Here is an 18,435-nt window from a genome sequence, read left to right as displayed (position 1 = left end):
TTGAGTTAATTATCATTCTATTTCTGGTGCAAACAGGGGCAACCCTTAAATGCAGAGATTTCTCTGTTGTAAATGTCCTTCACAAAAGGCAATTTCTACTTAGTTGACTGAGAGTCCTCTTTTTTTTTTCCATTGAAGCCGACGTGAATAATCCTCACACCAGAGAGGCTTATTTTGGGGTGGCCTACTCTACTTGCCTTCAAGTTTTTAACTATTATGAATAGCGCTGCTGTGCCTAAGTTCATTTTCATTTGCACTTGGGCATGGATTTTTCAAAGCAGTTTCTTAAATACTGGAAATAACGATTGTTGGATCCCAAGGTGAGGTTTGTTTAGCTTCGGGGAAAACTGCCCAACTGTGTTACAAAGTGGCTGTGCATGCGTCCCACTAGCAGTGAGGGGGCATTCCTGCTGATCCTCAGCCTCCAGTAATTGATATTGTCATATATTTAGAGTTTAACAGTCCTAATAATATGTGTGATGTGATATCTCATGATTTTAATTTGTAATTCCCTAATGGTGTATGATGTTGAGCGTGTTTTTGTTCTTGACTGTCTGTATATCTTTTTTTGGCTGGGTGTCTGTTCAGATCTTTACTCATTTTTTATGGGGTTGTTCAAGAGGTCTTTGTCTATTTTGAGTCCAAATCCTTCATCAGATATGAGTTTTGCAAATACTTCTCTCCCAGATTGTGGCTTGTCTTTTGATTTTCTGAATAAGATCTTTAAGAATCAGTTCAGTTCAGTCACTCAATCGTGTCAGACTCTTTGCGACCCCATGGACTGCAGCACACCAGGCCTCCCTGTCCATCACCAACTTCCAGAGTTTACCCAAACTCATGTCCATTGAGTCCGTGATGCTATCCAAGCATCTCGTCCTCTGTCGTCCCCTTCTCCTCCTTCCTCCAATCTTTCCCAGCATCAGGGTCTTTTCCAATGAGTCAGCTCTTCGCATCAGGTGGCCAAAGGATTGGAGTTTCAGCTTCAGCATCAGTCCTTCCAACAAATATTCAGGACTGATTTCCTTTCGGATGGACTGGTTCGATCTCCTTGAAGACCACAGGACTATCAAGAGTCTTCTCCAACACCACAGTTCAAAAGCATCAATTCTTTGGCGCTCAGCTTTCCTTATAGTCCAACTCTCACATCCATACATGACTACTGGAAAAACCATAGCCTTGACTAGATGGACCTTTGTTGGCAAAGTAACGTCTCTGCTTTTTAATATGCTAGGTTGGTCATAACATTTCTTCTAAGCAGAAAGCGTCTTTTAATTTCATGGCTGCAGTAGTTGTGCATGGGCTTAGTTGCTCCATGGCAGGTGGGATCTTCCCAGCTCAGGGATTGAACCCGTGTCTCCTGCATTGGCAGGTGGATTCTTAACCATGGCACCACCAAGGAAGTCATTCCACTCCCCCCTTCCTGCCAACCTCCTACTTTAATAAAAGACTAAAAGCAACCTGTTTAGTAAGTTTTCAGGATCCTGAACTCTGAGGTCAGCGTCTGTGGTGTCATTCTCCCAAAGGCTTCAGATACCGGTTGGGCTCATGAGTATGGCAACCAGGGTGGGTCTGGCGGCTGAAGACAGGCTTGGTTTCTGGAGCTCTGCCCTTACCAACTCACGCAGGGTCCCCGAGCCCTGGCAGCCAAGCAGAGCAGCGCGCAGGCGAGGCTGGTACAGCCATGGGAGCGCTGCAGTCAGAGTGGAGCCTGTGGTGGCCCCGTGACTGCTGCTGTCCTGTGTGCCCGTGCAGAGCAGTCACGGTGTCAGGTGAGACCTGGCCGCTGTCGTGGGGACAGGATGGGACCTCAGACAGCTCACACCCCCACCCCACACCCCGCTTCAGATCGTGGCTTGTGGCTGCTGGCAGCTCCCTGGACTGGGAGGCTGTGGAAAGCACCAGCCCCATTGCTCAAGGTCAGCTGAGACCCCAAGCTCTGGGGTCACATACCGTCCCCGCCACCATGCAGGTCGTCCCCCTTCTGTGAGGGAGGGCCTGTGCGGGGCTGTGGGTGATGGGGGATTTGGGGGTGTTGTGGGCTGGCCCAGAAGCCAGCTTTTTGAGCGGAAGAGAGGGGAGCAGAGGGGAAGGAGAAGCTTTAATTGCTCAGGCTTCCAGGGGATTCCAGGCCCAGCTCCGGTGGGAGGTGCAGGTGAGAAGCCCCTGCAAGTTGTTCGGTCCCCACCGTGTTTCAGTTGAAGCCCCTCTGCCTGCACCACCCCTAACTCTCCCTCCCGCAGCCCCTGCCTAAAGCCGCAGAAGATGGGGACTCTATACGGCTTCCCTTCCTGTAGGGAAACCAAGCCACAGACAAACGTGTTCCTTTAAGAAAGCATGAAAGAAACGAGAAAGTAATAGTGGTTGGTTATTACTGACACAGTTCATGTAGAGACGCTTCGGAAGCCTGGCCGTTGCCCCCAGTCCTGGAGTTTGCACTCTCTGCCCCCCGTCCCGCGGCCCACTCTTCCCTTGGTGTCTTCTGGTGACCGGGCGAACTTCAGCCTCCTGAACACATCCTGGAAGGATGAGGCCAGGGCAGAGGGCATTCACAGAGGGGAGGGTGTGGTCGACTCTTTAGCACGCCATTGTCTCTACTCTGTGTCGGAGCTCAGTTCTGGGTCAAAGCAAGCGTGGCTTCCTGATGCGGTCCCCACCTTCACTCACCGGGGGGCCTTGTGTGCCCACCTTGTCCCCTCGTGCAGCCTGGTCACCCCTGGGACCCTTGCTGTGCGCATCTGCTCTGCTCACAGCACACCCCGGGGTCCATCAGACTTCACTCGTATAAGGGACGTGTAAGGATGAACTATTCCATAGTTAAGAATTTCAAGGTCGCGACAGCGGTGACCAGAGCACGTGGACACAGGTACGAGGCCCATGCATAGAGAAGCTGCTGTGTGTGCTTCGAGGACCCTCCGTGTGGGGGTGGGATGGGGGCCGGACAGGGACTTCCTGCACACGTGGCCCCAGGCTCTGTTCTCGGCAGGGTGGATGACTGTTGGCACTGCCTGTCTGTGGAGGGGCTCTGGAGCTGCCCCGCTCAGCAGGAACGGCAGTGATGGGAAGGGAGGTCGCCCTCCCTTAGCACCCCTGACCTCACACACACTCATCAGGGCAGCCGAGTGCCTAAACGGTCCCTTCCTCGTCTAGCTCTGAAGACCTGGAAGGTGTAGGGGCTGAAGGACATGCAGAAAACAAAATTCTGTAAAGCAATTATCTTTCAATTAAAAAATAAGAAAAGGTTAAAGAAAAAAACACCAAGAACAGCAAAGGTGGGGCTTGCCTTCTCAGCCAGCCTCTGCCAGATTCTCCCTGTGCTCATGCATCAGACTAAAATGCTGCTGCCTCCACCGTGTGTCACAGATGAGAACAGAGACACAGAGAGGCTGAGCATCTTGCCCCAGGTTGCACAGCTGCTGAGGGCAGGGCTGAGAACTGGACCCCTGTGGTCAAATCTGGAGTCCAGATGCTGTGATGACCCTGAGGGAGCAGCAAAGACCAGATGGCCCAGGCTGAGCCAGGCACACACACATGCACACACATGCACACACACACGTGCATGAGGCCTTCACGTTCGAGGCCACAGAAGTCAGAGGAAACCAGAGGGCAACCAGGAGAGGCCAAAGGAGGGTCAAGGTCTATAAGGAGGAGAGGCCACACTTCCCAGGAGGCCGGGGAATTCCCTTCACTGAAGAGTCTGTCTCAAACCCTAGATTCCTCTCCCTGGACCCAGGAACTGACTGTCCCATGACCTAACTGAGTTGGCTCCAAAATTATGCCACCCCAGGGGTTCAGCTACCACCGGACCCCACTGCTCTCAGAAATAAGGGGGAAATGAGTACATAGTCTGGGCTTCACATTTGTTTGGAGACAAAATTTATTAGGAGTACAAAAAACCACAAAGGCAATTGGCATGAACATCTCTGGAACACTTAAGAAGCCCTCTGCTGTTTATCTACCTCCTCTCCTGTCAGGAAAGTGGAAGGTCTATTTAATCAATTAATTCTGTGCTTATCACACTCTTTCTTTAAAATATTTATTTATGTATTTATTTATTCGGCTGCTCTGTGTCTTAGTTGCAGCATGTGGGAGCTAGTTCCCCAATCAGGTATTGAACATGGGTCTCTGCATTGGAGTCTTGGCACTAGACCACCTGGGAAGTCTCTCCTCATACTCTTGGGGACAGTAACAGGTCATAGACCTCCTCTGAGGCCCCCTTAGAGCTGCGGCATGGGGTGGCTGCAGTAACCCTCCTGTGGCTAAGATGTGGTTTGTTGGTCATGACTCACTCACACTCCCTGCAAACATAGGGCTTCTCCCCTGTGTGTGTCCTCTGGTGTGTGATGAGACTTGACCTATCCGTGGAGCCTTGCCCACACTCTCTGCATGTGACTTTTATAATCCCTGAGACCTCTGCCCCCATGAATAATTTGCCTGTGTCCTCTGGATTCAGTTTCTGGCTTGTGCTGGGCTCTTCTGTCATTCTCTCATGCACCCCAGAACCCCCCATTTGTCCTCTGGGTGAATAGGAAGAGGCCCTTGAAATCCTCTTCAGCCTTATGCTTTTCAGCAAAAGTTAGGGCCCTTCCTTGGCCTCGTGACCCTCAGGTTTGTCACTCGGGCTGTGTGGATTGGAATATCGCTGCTGCTGATTTTGATTGCCTGGGCAGAGATCCTCCACTTGGAGGTGGTCTCTTGCAGATGGTCTCAGGAGCGTCTGAGAGGGGTGACTGCGTTGGACGTGTTGGCTGAGGAATTTCTGACTGGAGAAGGCCAGAGAGCAGGAGGCACACGGGTGGATCTTGGGCTTCGGTTCTGCTGAAAGAGGAAGCTTTTGGTCAGGTAGCTGGTTTGCCATGAGAAGGCCTGCCTACTAATCATCTTAGTGTTGACAGCGCATGATTTGTCTCCCACCAAGTGTGTCTTTACAGTCCACTTTTCCATTCCATTCTTATTCGCTACATCTACAGAAATCCAGGAAGCCTGTGTCAAGGGCCTTTTCTACATTATCACCCAGAGTAGGTTCCTTCCCGCAGCATCAGAGGCAGCGTCTCTCCTGATAGAGGTGGATCTGCAGGGACCTTTCCCTGCGTGTAAGTATCTGAAAAGTCATGTCACCGTGGCCACAGGTATTTTACCCTACTGAGAGATAAGACTCTTGATGACTTAGGTGGAATCTTCCTGAGCAGCTCCCTGTGAGGGGAAAGGGTCTATTAAGTTAGGGGCGCCTGGCCTGGAGCTCTCTGCATATGGGAGGGAGCACAGGGGGTAGTTAGAGCAGGTGTCAGTAAAGCTGACCGTGGGGCTCCTGGTTCAAAGAGCAGCTTTTGTGCCGATCTCTGCAGGAAGTGGGTTTCAGACTGGACGAGACCGAGTGGCCCAGGTCCCACTGACTACAGGTCTCTGGCTCCTACTGCCCCAACTGGTTCACAAATTGCTCCTCTCTCAGTTTTCCATAAATCAGAAAATAAAGGCATGTCCTTTCTCAAGCCTCACTTGTATTCATACCTCATTTATTTCCTTCAGTCTTAGTCCATTTAGCATGCACTAGGAAGTCCTGTTTAAGAATACATCTCCAGCCAGACTCCTCACACCCTCACTCCCGTGCATCTTCAGCCAGCCCACTCTCCCCTCATGTCTGGCAATGAACTGACCTCTGAGGGGACTCCCCGCTGCTGTCTCTTCCCCAAAATGAACCAAAGCATCGTCACAGAACAGAGAACGTGCCGCTTGCAGCTGAAAGCCTCACGGTTGTTCTGTGTCACCCAGGAAGACCCCTGGGGCCTGCACGTGGACACGGGCCCTGAGGCTTCCGGTCCAGCCTCCTTCCTCGCCCTCTGTGCTTCCTCCTGCGACCACTGGCATAGCCTCTCGTCCCGGCCCTGGGGCTGCGGCACTGGCTGCTCCCCTGCCTGAATCCTTTCCCAGGGGTGTTATCTCTGCAGAGACCCTGCCCCACCATCCTGTGCCACAGCCCACCCTCTGATCACACTGATCCGAGGCACTTTTCCTGCGCTGTTTTCCTCAGAGCACCAGCCCCTGTCTGGCATGAAGCCTGTGCTGCCCCAGGGCAGTGGTTCTGTCTGTTTCGGTGCGTGGAGCCCTGTCTGGTGCAGAGTATGAGCTCACATGACAACCAACTGAAACAGTGACTGAATGCAAATCACTGCACACGTGTCGCTCAGAAATGGGAGGAAATGAGGAGGAAACAGGGAGAGCGGAGAGGGTGGGTAGGTGCTGGGAAACTTGCTTTTTGCTTCTGAGCCTTTCAGCAGAAGGTGATGTGACATAGTTTTTACATGAAATATTGAAAATTAGAACTAACATTTTTAATATAAAAATCTTTCCTAATAGTCATATGAAATGAATCAAATTCTGAGGCATTTTAATGACGACTTGACTGACTTTGAACTGGATTGTACTCTGCTTCGGAATCGGACCACGGAGGGTCCCCAGGATGGGCTGGGGCGCTGGAAGAGGGGTGGCGCTCACCTCTCCCGGCCTCGAGCTCGCTCTTCCCCCCCGCTGTCCCGCTTGATGCCCAGGTCCTGGCCATACTCGTCCCCGTACCAGACCAGCAGCTCTCACAGCCCGGCCTGACCGCCTGGCAGGTTTGGTAGAAGATCTGCCCGTGATACTGGAAGGGCACCAGGTTCTGCTCCTTGTTGTCCTGGGCACAGTTCACGTACCTGGGGTCGAGGCGGGGAGACAGAAAGAAACCTCAGGTAACGAGTGCCCTCCAGGGTCGGGCCATGCCCAGCTCCTTGCCTTCAGGCTCTGAGGCCGCCGTGGCTCCCACCGCCCCTCATGCAGACCTTCTGTTCACACCTTTGACCAGGCCGTGTGAATTCCTATTTCCAGATCCTGTTTCTGGTCCTCTTCCTGGCTGGAATGCTTTTCTCTCCTTACCTAATTAGCCATTTTCCAGAGCCCAGTTCTAGACTGGTCTCCACCTGGACTGTCCATGAGGCTGGTGACCTCCAGCTCCGCTAAACTTTAAATTAAAGTTTCACCTCTTTCATTCCACAGGACTTGGTGCTCCTCGGCTAGCACGCAGCCCTCAGCGCTCACCCCAGCCTGCCTTCTCTCCCGAGGCTTTTCTTCAATCTCCCCGTGTGTATCCAGGGTCCTACTCACTTGCCCACTCCTCCCATGGAAACTTGGAGCGTGCTCTGACATAGCTTGAGACCCAGAACAGTAATAGTTTAGTCACTTTCTGCCTGCCCTGATGAAAGGAGAGGCCCTCAGAGAATGGCCATGCTCACGGCCCTCCTGCCTCCCATTCCTTCCCAGGCCTCAGGGCTCACTTCTCACTGGAACCGAGCCTGGGGAAGTTGTTGCCCACATGGACTCAACATCTCCTGTGTTAGACTATCCTGGCGCTGTGCAGTTACTCAAAATAGAAAAATTAAAGTTACTATTCCTAAAATGTCTGGCTAATGTCTGTCTGCAGTATGTTCTCCAAAAGGCCATGGGTTGTGTGATCTGCTTCAGTAATGAAGTTCACTGTCTAAACTGAAACATAAAGTGCTTGGTAAGTGTCAGTTAAGTGAGTTAAAGTGTCCCTGGTGAATCTAGACTCCTCAAGTTGTTTTCAAGTCCCCCAGTTTTGTTCAGCATATAGACTTGTATTTTGAGGGCACATGCTATATTTTTATTTCTTTCTTTCTAATGTCTTTTGAAATAAAAGAGCATGATATGGACAGAAAAGAGGAAAGAAGATGTGAAAGCTATTGAGGGAGACAGGTTGAGAGGAAAGGGGTGTGGGCTTGAGGGAAGAGCAACATCTACAAACTGCAGACTCACTGCACTCACCTCATCCAGTTGGCCAAAGACGTGTCCTTTGCATCCATATACTCATAGCAATCTCTCCCTTTGGTGATCTGAGTGTCAGAAAAAGAGTTACAAGTTTTCTTCTCTCTTTTATTTTTTATTTTTTTGGTAGGAAGAAATAGAAGAACTATTTCCCTCTGCTGTCACTGGTGCTCTTCAGCCTGTATGGATTCAACTGCTTTCATCAAGAGGCTCTTTAGTTCTTCTTCCTTTCTGCCATAAGGGTGGTGTCATCTGTATATCTGAGGTTATTGATATTTCTCCCGGCAATCTTGATTCCAGCTTGTGCTTCATCCAGCCCAGCATTTCTCAGGATGTACTCTGCATATCAGTTAAATAAGCAGGGTGACAATATACAGCCTTGACATATTCTTTTTCCTATTTGGAACCAGTCTGTTGTTTCATGTCCAGTTCTAACTGTTTCTTTCTGACCTGCATACAGATTTCTCAAGAGGCAGGTCAGGTGGTGTGGTATTCCCATCTCTTTCAGAATTTTCCCCAGTTTATTGTGATCCACACAGTCAAAGGTTTTGGTATAGTCAATAAAGCTGAAATAGATGTTTTTCTGGAACTCTCTTGCTTTTTCGATGATCCATTGGATGTTGGCAATTTGATCTCTGGTTCCTCTGCCTTTTCTAAAAGCAGCTTTAACATCTGGAAGTTCACGGTTCATGTATTGCTGAAGCCTGGCTTGGAGAATTTTGAGCATTACTTTACTAGCGTGTGAGATGAGTGCAATTGTGCGGCAGTTTGAACATTCTTTGTCATTGCCTTTCTTTGGGACTGGAATGAAAACTGACCTAACAACCTAGATGTTTTCAACTGCATATGCTAAAAGAACCAGCTTTGCGTTTTCCAAGAAAAAAAACGATTCATTTTAACCCATTTTCTCTGAAGTCCAAGGAATATCATGGCCATCCTGCATCAAAAAGTCATCTTTCCTTTATGTAGTCATAGTTTCATGCCTAAATTATAGACCAGATAGTGCTCAAATTGACTCTGATATCAGGGGCAGATCAGCTGATAAAAAGCTTGGATTGTTCCTCTGGGAAGTGAGACCTTGGCCCCATGAGAAGAATCTGAGGGATTAAGGGAATTTGCAGGAGTGGGGAAAGCTTGGTCCATCCTACATGTACCATAATCTTAAATAATGCTTATTTACTTTACCGAAGGAAAAAAAAAGGTTATAAAAACAAATATAAATCATTGAAAGGTAAAGAAATTCATAATCTGTGATCAAAAGCTGCATTCTAAGAAAACTGTGTTCTCTTAACCTAGAGACTAGACTAAATTCCAGTCTGATACTAGCTCACCAGATAACAAACAAAAAATTTTGTTTATGGGTAAGCTTAGAAAAATCTTTTCCATATATCTTGAAGTAGCAGTATTTTTGCAAAAGCATCAGTGTGAAACCATAGAAGGCATGTTTAAAACCTGATTAAATTGAAATTGACAAAGTAATCTGGTCATTGCTGTGACTTGAAACACTTTAATATGATAACTAGAATTATAACTGACAGCATTTTACCAGAACATATCAGATTTTCACGAATGTCACATAATTTCTAGGATATCTATATTGGTATCATCAACCATACAATATAACTTCAGAAGATTCATCACTCCTTCTGACAACACTTCCCGTGTAGTTTAACAGGCCAAATGAACTCAGGTTGTTTAATATCTCTCTTTGGGAGGTCTCAGGGGCTCTCTGAAGCATCCCAAAGTTAGCTAGAAGTCAATTATTTAGGAAGGTTTGTTCATAAATATCAAAAGGGTTTATAACAGTCAGATAGGATCACATAAGTCACTGTGAAACAATACTTACCCACTTACCCAAAGTTAACAAAAGATTTCAAAGGAAAACCTAGAACAGATCACTTAAGAGGTAAAGAAACTTAAAATCCATTAGCAAAGGCAGTTCGGCATCTCAGGAAAACTTGTTCTAGGCACAGAGCTCTTTTCCGGGGGCCCACCTTCCATAAAACCTCCTCATCCCTTTCTGTACCCATTCCTTTGCTTCTCCCACCCTGAAGCTGCCAGAAACTGTAAGTCAGAGCTACTTCTTTTTCCTTCATAAAATGTGATTTCATTCCTCATACCTTCTTTAATAACAAGACATACATTTTCCTTAAGCAACCAAGAACTGACTTTTATATTGGCATTCTACAGATTGGTGAACATACGTATCAGTGATACTATCTAAAAAAAAATTGCTTTCTTACAGTGAACATTTTAGGATGGCACCAGGCACTATTCATGGACAGTCAGAAACCTCTTTAGTTTCTGTGTAAGAGGAAGGTCCTGTCAAGTAGTGAATGTTTCATAACCTTAATGTATTTGGAAATGACCTAGCTATTCAATACACCACTTAGTTTAGCACAACGATAGAAATTCAGGTAACCAAAATCTGGAGAAACTATTGTAAGTTCAGTTCAGTTCAGTTGCTCAGTTGTGTCTGACTCTTTGGGACCCCATGGACTGCAGGATGCCAGGCTTCCCTGCCCATCACCAACTCCCGGGGCTTGCTCAAACTCATGGCCATCGAGTCAGTGATGCCATCCAACCATCTTATCCTCTGTCGTCCCCTTCTCCTCTGCCTTCAATCGAGACTATTATAGACAGATATTTTACAATATAATTATTTTTAATAGTTTATCTAAAAGCTCATATCGCATTTACATTTTTTAGTTTTTTTGTTTGTTTGTTTTTAGAGGCACTTTCTTTGTTGACAAGCTTGTGACATATAACAATATAGCAATATTTACCTTAGAATAACCCTAGGCACTATAAAAATTTTATGCTTAATGTTAATGACTCTTAGACATGTCGATATTAGAGTAGCGAAAAAAATAAATACTAGATATTGAATATTGACTATTTCCCAGTTCACATGAATCTAAAATTCATTTAGGTCAATTTTTTTCTTGTATTTAGAACTGTTTGATTTGAAAGGGCTTCCTTTCTTTAGGTTATTTAAATAAGAACTCCCAACTTCAGCAATATTATCAAAAAACAGAAGACACACTGATACATACATAAATCCATACAGACAGACAGACAGAGATCTTCTAGTTTTCCGCCTGAGATCTAAAATATCTCTTTGACCTCCTGTTTTTTGAGGGGGGGGGGGGGCTTGAAGTTCTCATTTACCCAAAGCTGAGATCTCAGGCAAAGTGGGCAGTGTTTTTCAAGGAAACGGTTAACTTCAAGCTTTGCCCTAGGCAGGCCTTTTAACAAGCTAAGTGTTCTTAATTGCATATGCAAAAGAACCAGCTTTACAATTTCCAAGAAATTTTTTTTTTATTTTAACCAATTTACTCTGGTTCTATAGAATATCATGGCCATCCTAGGTCAGGTCATCTTTCCTTTCTGTAGTCATAGTTTTATCCCTGAATTATAGACAGATCAGCGGATAGAAAGCTCGGATTGTCTCGGTGGGGTGGATTTGCTCGCGGATGGATGTCACCTGGCGGCAGTAGCGAGGCCCGCGTGCCTCTCCTGGGAGCGGGCGTACGGGCAGAGCACACCCGGCCGTGTCGGGGGCGGAGCGCGCCTCCTCCGAGCTCTTAGGCAGCGGGTCCCGGGTCTCAGGGGTCTCCATTGCGGCTGGGAGCGCCCATTTCGTGGGCTCCTGGGTCCCCATCGTTCGGCATCCAGTGAGCGGAGCGGAGAGGTGCGGACCACAGGTAAGGGAACTGGGGCTCGGTGGCGCAGGGCGGAGCAGGGAACCACGTATTCCGCCCTCTCTGTTGGCACAGTCTCGGAGCCCCCTAACCTGGCGGTCGCAGAAAGGCCTCGCCACTGGGGTCAAGGCCTTTATTACCACTTTACCCCGTCGCGTAAATCTCAGACCCGCGCGGTTTTCCCAAGCAGCCCAGTGCCCGCAGCGAGATCCCCAGGAAGTCCAAGGGATTTATGCTGCCTGGTGATTTCACCTGCTGGGACTCCACAACCCTTCCTCTGGCCGGCTGGCCCAGCCCTGCTTGGGGCAGTTTGCAGCCCAGCGGGCCCTTGACCACCTTCTGGGATGGGAAAGGGAGGGGTCCACGAATTGCACCCTAGAAACTTAGTAGGGTGCATGGATTTAAAAGCCTGGCGGCCACCCAGGCAGAAAAGAAGGGAGGAGGGCACCTTGCTGACCTTTCATGGTGGCATCTGTGGCTGTCCTGCTGAGAGGGGGCCTTTCCATGGGGACCCTGTGCAATAAGTGTGGTGTTTTGGAATTGAATAATTAGAACGTGTAAAATCTTTAAATTATGTTGCGCTTTAATTAAAAAAAAAAAAGCTTCAAGTTTTTTGCAAATTGAGGTCTAAAATTGAAGGCCTATTTTCCTTCCACTGTGGCATTCTATGAAGAAATGTGCGTGTTTTTAAGAAAAGAGTCAGAAAAGTGAGGGAAGCAGAAAACCCAGAGGTGCCCCTGAAGTTTGGTGATGGCCTTAGGAGGTCACTTGTAAATGCTGCTGGCTGTCGGGAGGCAGTCTCTTCCCGTGGCTGATGGGCACAGAGCTCCGCAGGCTTGTCCTTTGCATGGATGTTCTTGTTTGTGGAAATCCAGCTCGGAGCCATCTCCGAATGTGTAAGAATTTCCCAGACTAGACCCCTAGGCAAATCCCGCAGGGCCAGGGACTCCTTCCTGGATTGTATTTGTCTGTTTGACTGAAAAGCAGCAATGCCATATTTTTCTTTAAATCTGGTCTGTCATCCAGGCCTTGGAGTAATATTTCCCATCCCTCTCAATAGGCTTGGGTTCCAGGATTGAATTATAGTCAGTTGTCCATGATTTTACAGATGAGGAAACTGAGACCCAGAGAGGGTGGAGGACGGTCCAAGGGAGAATGGGATATCCTTCCGGGAACCCTGGCTCCGGGGTTTGTAATGAGCCTCCTCCCCAGCATGTGTCCAGTGCCCTCCGTTTCCCGTGTGCTCTGTTTCTATTTCTGTCCCCTGGAGGCTCAGTTGGTAAAGAGTCTGCCTGCAACGCGGAGAACCAGGTTCAATCCCTGGGTCGGGAAGATCTCCTGGAGAAGGAAATGACAGCCCGCTCCAGTATTCTTGCCTGAAGAATTCAATGGACTGAGGAGTCTTGTGGGCTACAGTCCATAGGGTCACAAAGGGTTGGCTGAGTGAGCGGGCACTTGTTTCTATTGTTATTTCATCAGCGTCACCTCAGATCATCAGGCATCAGATCCTAGAGGTTGGGGGCCTCTGCTTTAGTTCCCTCTTTCGTCTTCTATGTAGCTCCAGCCTGCTTCCTCCTCCTCTTCCACCTGGAGAACTACCTGCTGGGCTTCTCTGAATGTGACTAAGAGTCTCCTTCCCTCACTTCCTTTTCTCTGAGCCTCCTCTTTTCTCCTAACTGGGTTTCCCTGATCTCCATTTAGGCACTTTTGCCCCAGGTGGTGCTAGTGGTAAAGAACCTACCTGCCAATGCAGGAATTCGATCCCTGGGTTGGGAAGATCCCCTGGAGGAGAGCATGACAACCCACTCCAGTATCCTTGCCTGGAAAATTCCCCTGGACAGAGGAGCCTGGCGGGCTCTGACAGTCAGACATGATTGAAGCGACTTAGCACAGCACACCGGAGGCCCTTTGAACTGCAGACTCATGTGATTGTTTTGCCTCCTTGGAGTCCCTTGTCACTCCACGTGTATGTTAGGGTCAGCTTGTGTATTGCTTCCTAAAGGCCTCGAGAGGGTAACAGGCAGGAAGGCCAGGGGTCTCCGGACAGAGGGAATAGGCTGCAAGTGTCAAATGTTTTTTTTTCTCTCTCTCTTAAGAGGCGAGAGGAAAAAAACTAGTGTTGCATTTTTTGCCCTTCTGTATACAAATTTAAAAGGAAGTTTCTCTTAAAAATCTGTGTTGCCATGACGACTCCTGGCTCCACCTGAACTTAACTTTTCTCAAACCTTGAGGTAAGCAATGCATTTTTCTTATGGAAATGTTTGTCTTAAGTTATGTTAATGTGCTATGTATTTACCCTAGACTCTGTCTTCAAGTTGGTTCTCCTAAAGGCTCAGAACCGACTTGACAAACCAGTATGTTTTACTCTTACCTTGTTCTCCTAATCTACGTTAATGAAACAATATATTTGCTTAGAAATCTGCCTTTCTTCAAGATTCAGGTCAATCATTTTATGGCCTGGGATGACTCACCTGCTGTCAATGTTATCTCAATGCTTGTTGTGGGTGAGGGGCCTGGTGCCATTCTCTGAGACGTTGCCTTTCTTTAATTAGCAGACTGTTAGTGGCTGTATAACATCTGGCTAAAGACTAGCAGGGGGTACTCTTTCTACCTCCTTCTGATGTCTGTGTCAGCAGCTTTCTCTCTTTTATACTTTAATAAAACTATGACACAAAAGCTCTGAGCGATCAAGCTTCGTCACTGGCCCTGGATTGAATTCTCCTCTGGAGGCCAAGAATCCTGGCACCTTTCATGGTTTAGCAACAACCTTTCAGCCTTTTGTAATTCATATTGAATCTTCATTTCAGATTGAAGATGCATTCCATGGTATTGCCATCTTAAGTCTTTCCATCGCTATGGAATATCTGTACATGTATTTAGGATATTTTCCAGCAATCATGTATAGTTTACAGTGTGCCAGTTTTGTCATCCTCATTACATCTGTGACAAGTTATTTTATTAATGCTGACATTATTGAAAGGGAATTGTTTTTTTAAATTCCTTTTCAGATTGTTATTTGCTAGTGTATACAGATAAAACTGTGCAATCATTCATTTTCATCATTTTGGACAGCTTGATAGTTGTCTTTACTTTCTTTACTTTCTCATAATGTAAGATTACCCTGGTTTATATATTTACTGTCTCACCCCTAGTCTCAGTCATTTCTTCAAAGAACTTCTGTCCTTTTTTTTTTAACATTAAATTATTTTTGACTATGCTGGGTCTTTGTTGCTAGATGTCTAGTTGTAGTGAGCAGAGGCTACCCTCTAGTTGCTGTCCTATGACTTCTCATTGCAGTGCTTTCTCTGGTTGCAGAACTTGGGCTCTGGAGCATGCGAGCTTCAATAGTTGTAGGGGAGCTTAGTTGCCCCTGGGCAGGTGGAATCTTCTGGGACCAGGGATTGAACCCGTGTTCCCTGCATTGGTAGGCAGATTCTTTACTGTCGGCCCACCAGGGACATTTCCTGTTCCCTTTGCTTAGAGAATGATATTTAAAACATACATGTAGGAGCTAAATATGCTCAGCTGACAATACATGGAAATATATACATGTATTCCAGCTTACCTTTGGACATATTCAGTTAAAGGTAATTTGTGATGATGTCTCCACCCTGATCCACCATGACATGGATATTGTAACCTTTCCTTTTGTGTATCTGTAACTTCCCATTCCAACGGTAAGATAACTGGCTTCCACCACTTGTCATGTATAGAATTCAGTGCTTGTCCCATGGGGTTACTGAAAAAACTGTCAGACTGTCTTCCAAAGGGGGCTGTGCATGCATCCCACCAGTGTCTTGAGTGTGTTTTTGTCTGATAGTTTACTATCAGTATACCCTCCGTGGCCAGGCATCTATTTCAGTCTTTACCAGTTATGAATGGGCTTGTTTGCTCTAGCCTTCTTGGACAATTTGAGTTCAGATTCTTTGTCAGACATGCATTTTTTAGGAAAACGATTTTATTTATTTTTGGCTGTTGGGTCTTTGTGGGCTTTTCCCTAGTTTTGGTGAGCATGGCACACGGGCTTAGTCACTCCATAGCATGTGGGATCTTCCCGTACCAGGGATCATACCTGCATCTCCAGCACTGGCAGGCAGATTCTTGACCACGGAGCCACCAGGGCATATTTTAGATTCTAGTTTTCCACACATGTATCTGGTGAGAGAGGCCAGGATGAAGAGGCCTGGCAGCTGGGAGTCCTCAGCCACAGTTCTGGCTGTGCTATCAAAAGATCTGGGGCTTTTGGCGAGCGCCTCAACTTTCCTGGGACTGTTTCCTCCCCTCAGAAATGCCCTGCTGTTGGACTGCAGCCACCAAGCTCCTCTGTCCCTGGGATTTCTGAGGCCAGAATACTGGAAGGGGTGCCATTTCCTTCTCCACAAGACAGCATTTTGAAGATATTTTCTCCTGGGTATTGGTTTTGATGAAGGAAGGGGGACTCCTTCCGGGGCTTGAGAGTGGGTTCTTGTCTGACCCTTGGAAGTGAGTTGTCCGAGGCCGGAGCGCTGTCCAAGCGAGAGGCTTGATTGGGAAGGGCTGCCGGGGCGGAGGGCGGGAGGGCGAGGGAAACGGAGAGAACTGCTCTGCCACGCGGCTCACAGTCTCAGGTTTTATGGTCATTGGGTTAGTTTCTGGTTTGTCTCTTGCCCGTCATTCTGAATTGGGATCCTTCCTGGGAGCACACGCGTCCCTCAGCTGAGATGGATTCCAGCGAGGAGGATCCTGGGAGGTTGGTAGGCCCTCTGGGCTGGAGTCCCGCATCTCCTTTTGACCTCTCCAGAGTCCTGGTTGGTGGCAGCTTGTTAGTTCCTGGCTCCGTACCAGGACCTCTTGTTGTAAGACGACTCCTGCAAGTGTTTTCTCTTCTCTGGGGCCTGGCAAGGGCGGGTGGTCAGTGGTTCCCTTAACAGTTTGTCTTTTGGTTCTCTCGAGTAAGGTCCTTCACAGAGTAAGTGTATAAAATTGTTAAAGTCAATGTTTTAAGTAATTTATGTTAATAATTTGGCAAGTTGGCTCTTTTGTTGTGTGTTAGAACTCATCACCAGACCAAAGGTCATGTAGGTCTTTTGTTGTTTTCTAAAATTTTTACAGTTTTTAAAATTGAATTATGGTGTTGTAAAGTTTGTGTTTGTGTTCATTTCATTCCATATTTTTTTAACAGTTATTTATTTTTAGTTGATTGATCGTTGTTTTACAATGTTGGTTTGATTTGTCATACATCAACGTGAATTAACCGTAGGTGTACATAATGTCCCCTCGCTCTTGAATCTCCCTCACACGTCCCACCCATTCCCACCTCTCTAGGTTATTACACAGCCCCAGTTTGAGTTCCCTGAGTCATACAGCAAATTCCCATTGGTTGTCTGTTTACAAATGTTGGTGTTCATGCATCCATGCCGCTCTCTCCATTCATCTCACCCTCTCCCTCTTGTTCCCCACCCTTGTCCGTCGGTCTGTTCTCTGTGTCTGTATCTCCATTGCTGCTCTGTGAACAGATTCGTCCGTACCATCCTTCTCGATTCCATGTCTTTCTCTTTCTGACTGACTTCCCTGTTTAATACGCTCTAGGTCCATCCACTTCGTCAGCACTGACTCAAATGCGTTCCTTTTATGGCTGCGTTCCATATAGGCTCTAATTGTTGCTTAGCCGTGTTTTGAGGAGGGTCGTGAAGCTATTCTGCTCCATTTCAGTTCGTGCTTCCGGTCTGAGTGCTCACAGCAGAGCTGCTTCTGGGTGAGCCCCCTGGGCTCTGTGAGCGCGCGGCTGCCCGCTCTTCTCTGGCGGCCCGCAGGGGGCGCCAAACCCCGCTCTGACCCGCGGGCACAGGACGCTTTGCCTTCAGACTCGGCTCGGTGACCAGCTGGCGGGAGGTTTGTCTCCTCAGGGCCGTCAAGGCTCGGGCTTCTGGATAACGGGGCTGCGTCCAGGCTGAGAGGAGCGGGGTTGCCTCAGTGCCCGCCAGCACGGAGGCGCTGCAAGAGGGAGAAATGAGGATGAAGTAGACGTTTCCTGTGTCCAGCTGAGCGCTGACCGGAGGTCCATCACAGAGAACTCGGGGGGCAAAGAGCTCCATGTGCGAAATGGTGGGTTTTCAGTTAGATTTCTGTTAGATGATCTAGAGGATGACCAGTGCTGTTCTTCAGTGTAGGTGGCCAGTTTTCCTGTCACTGTCTCTCGAGAAGACTGTCCTTTCCTCTTCGCTCGTTCCTGGTTTGATTTTCATGAACTGACCAGTACATGTGGGTTCACTCCTGGGCTCTCTGTTCTTTCCTCGAGTCCGTGTGTCTGTGTTCGTGCCAGTTCCTCACTGTGGTGGTTGCTACAGCTCCGGGAGGTAGTTTGAAGTCGGAGAGGAAGATGCCTCCAGCTGTGTTCTTCTTTCTCAGTCTTTTTGGCTGTTCAAGGTCCTGTTCAATATTAGCAACCTAATATTAGGCATATTTCTATTTCTGTGAAAAATGCCAGTGAATATTATTTTGTGATTGCAGTCAGTGTATTTGTTGATGGCTTTGGCTGGAATGGACACTTTAATTCCTCATTGTTCCAGCGCATGAGCATGGAAGAGTTTTCTGTTTGTGTTTTCTTTGGTTTCTTTATCAGTGCTTTCTAGTTGTCTGACTACTGGTCTTTTATGTCCTTGATTAAGTTTGTTGCTAGATGTTTTACTCTTTTTGATGCAATTATAAGTGGGATTTTCTTAATTTTTGTTTCTGATTGTTATTAGTGTATAGAAATGCAACTGATTTTTGTATACTGATTAGGATTGTAAATTGTAGTATTTTATATGATTGTAAATTGATCTGAAATTATTCAGCTTTACTGAATGTAAACAGGGACAACCCTTAAATGCAGAGATTTCTCTGTTGTAAATGTCCATCACAAAACGGCAATTGCTACATAGTTTCCGGAGATTCCTCT

At 47.4% G+C, this 18,435-nt stretch overlaps 1 long non-coding RNA gene and 1 pseudogene across 4 annotated transcripts in view; one reads left to right on the top strand and one right to left on the bottom strand.

Annotated features, from left to right (window-relative positions):
* The window catches only part of LOC145520236 (uncharacterized), a 66,434-nt gene that overhangs the window by 35,602 nt on the left and 12,397 nt on the right, over positions 1-18,435 (top strand). Inside the window, exon 1 of one of the 4 annotated variants that reach the window (XR_014064332.1) lies at positions 17,232-17,600. The exons of the other annotated variants lie outside the window; for them this stretch is intronic. This is a non-coding gene — a long non-coding RNA (uncharacterized LOC145520236). Of the gene's footprint in view, positions 1-17,231; positions 17,601-18,435 lie in introns of those variants that run through there. 4 annotated transcript variants of the gene reach the window in all.
* LOC145520242 (histone-lysine N-methyltransferase PRDM9-like) lies at positions 4,574-11,476 on the bottom strand (annotated as a pseudogene).

The sequence above is a fragment of the Giraffa tippelskirchi genome, chromosome 9, assembly GCF_054371585.1.
Source record: "Giraffa tippelskirchi isolate mGirTip1 chromosome 9, T2T-mGirTip1v1.2.pri, whole genome shotgun sequence".
Lineage (NCBI taxonomy): Eukaryota > Metazoa > Chordata > Mammalia > Artiodactyla > Giraffidae > Giraffa > Giraffa tippelskirchi.
Note: the sequence above shows the minus strand (reverse complement) of the source record. Positions and strands in the feature narration are given on the sequence as shown.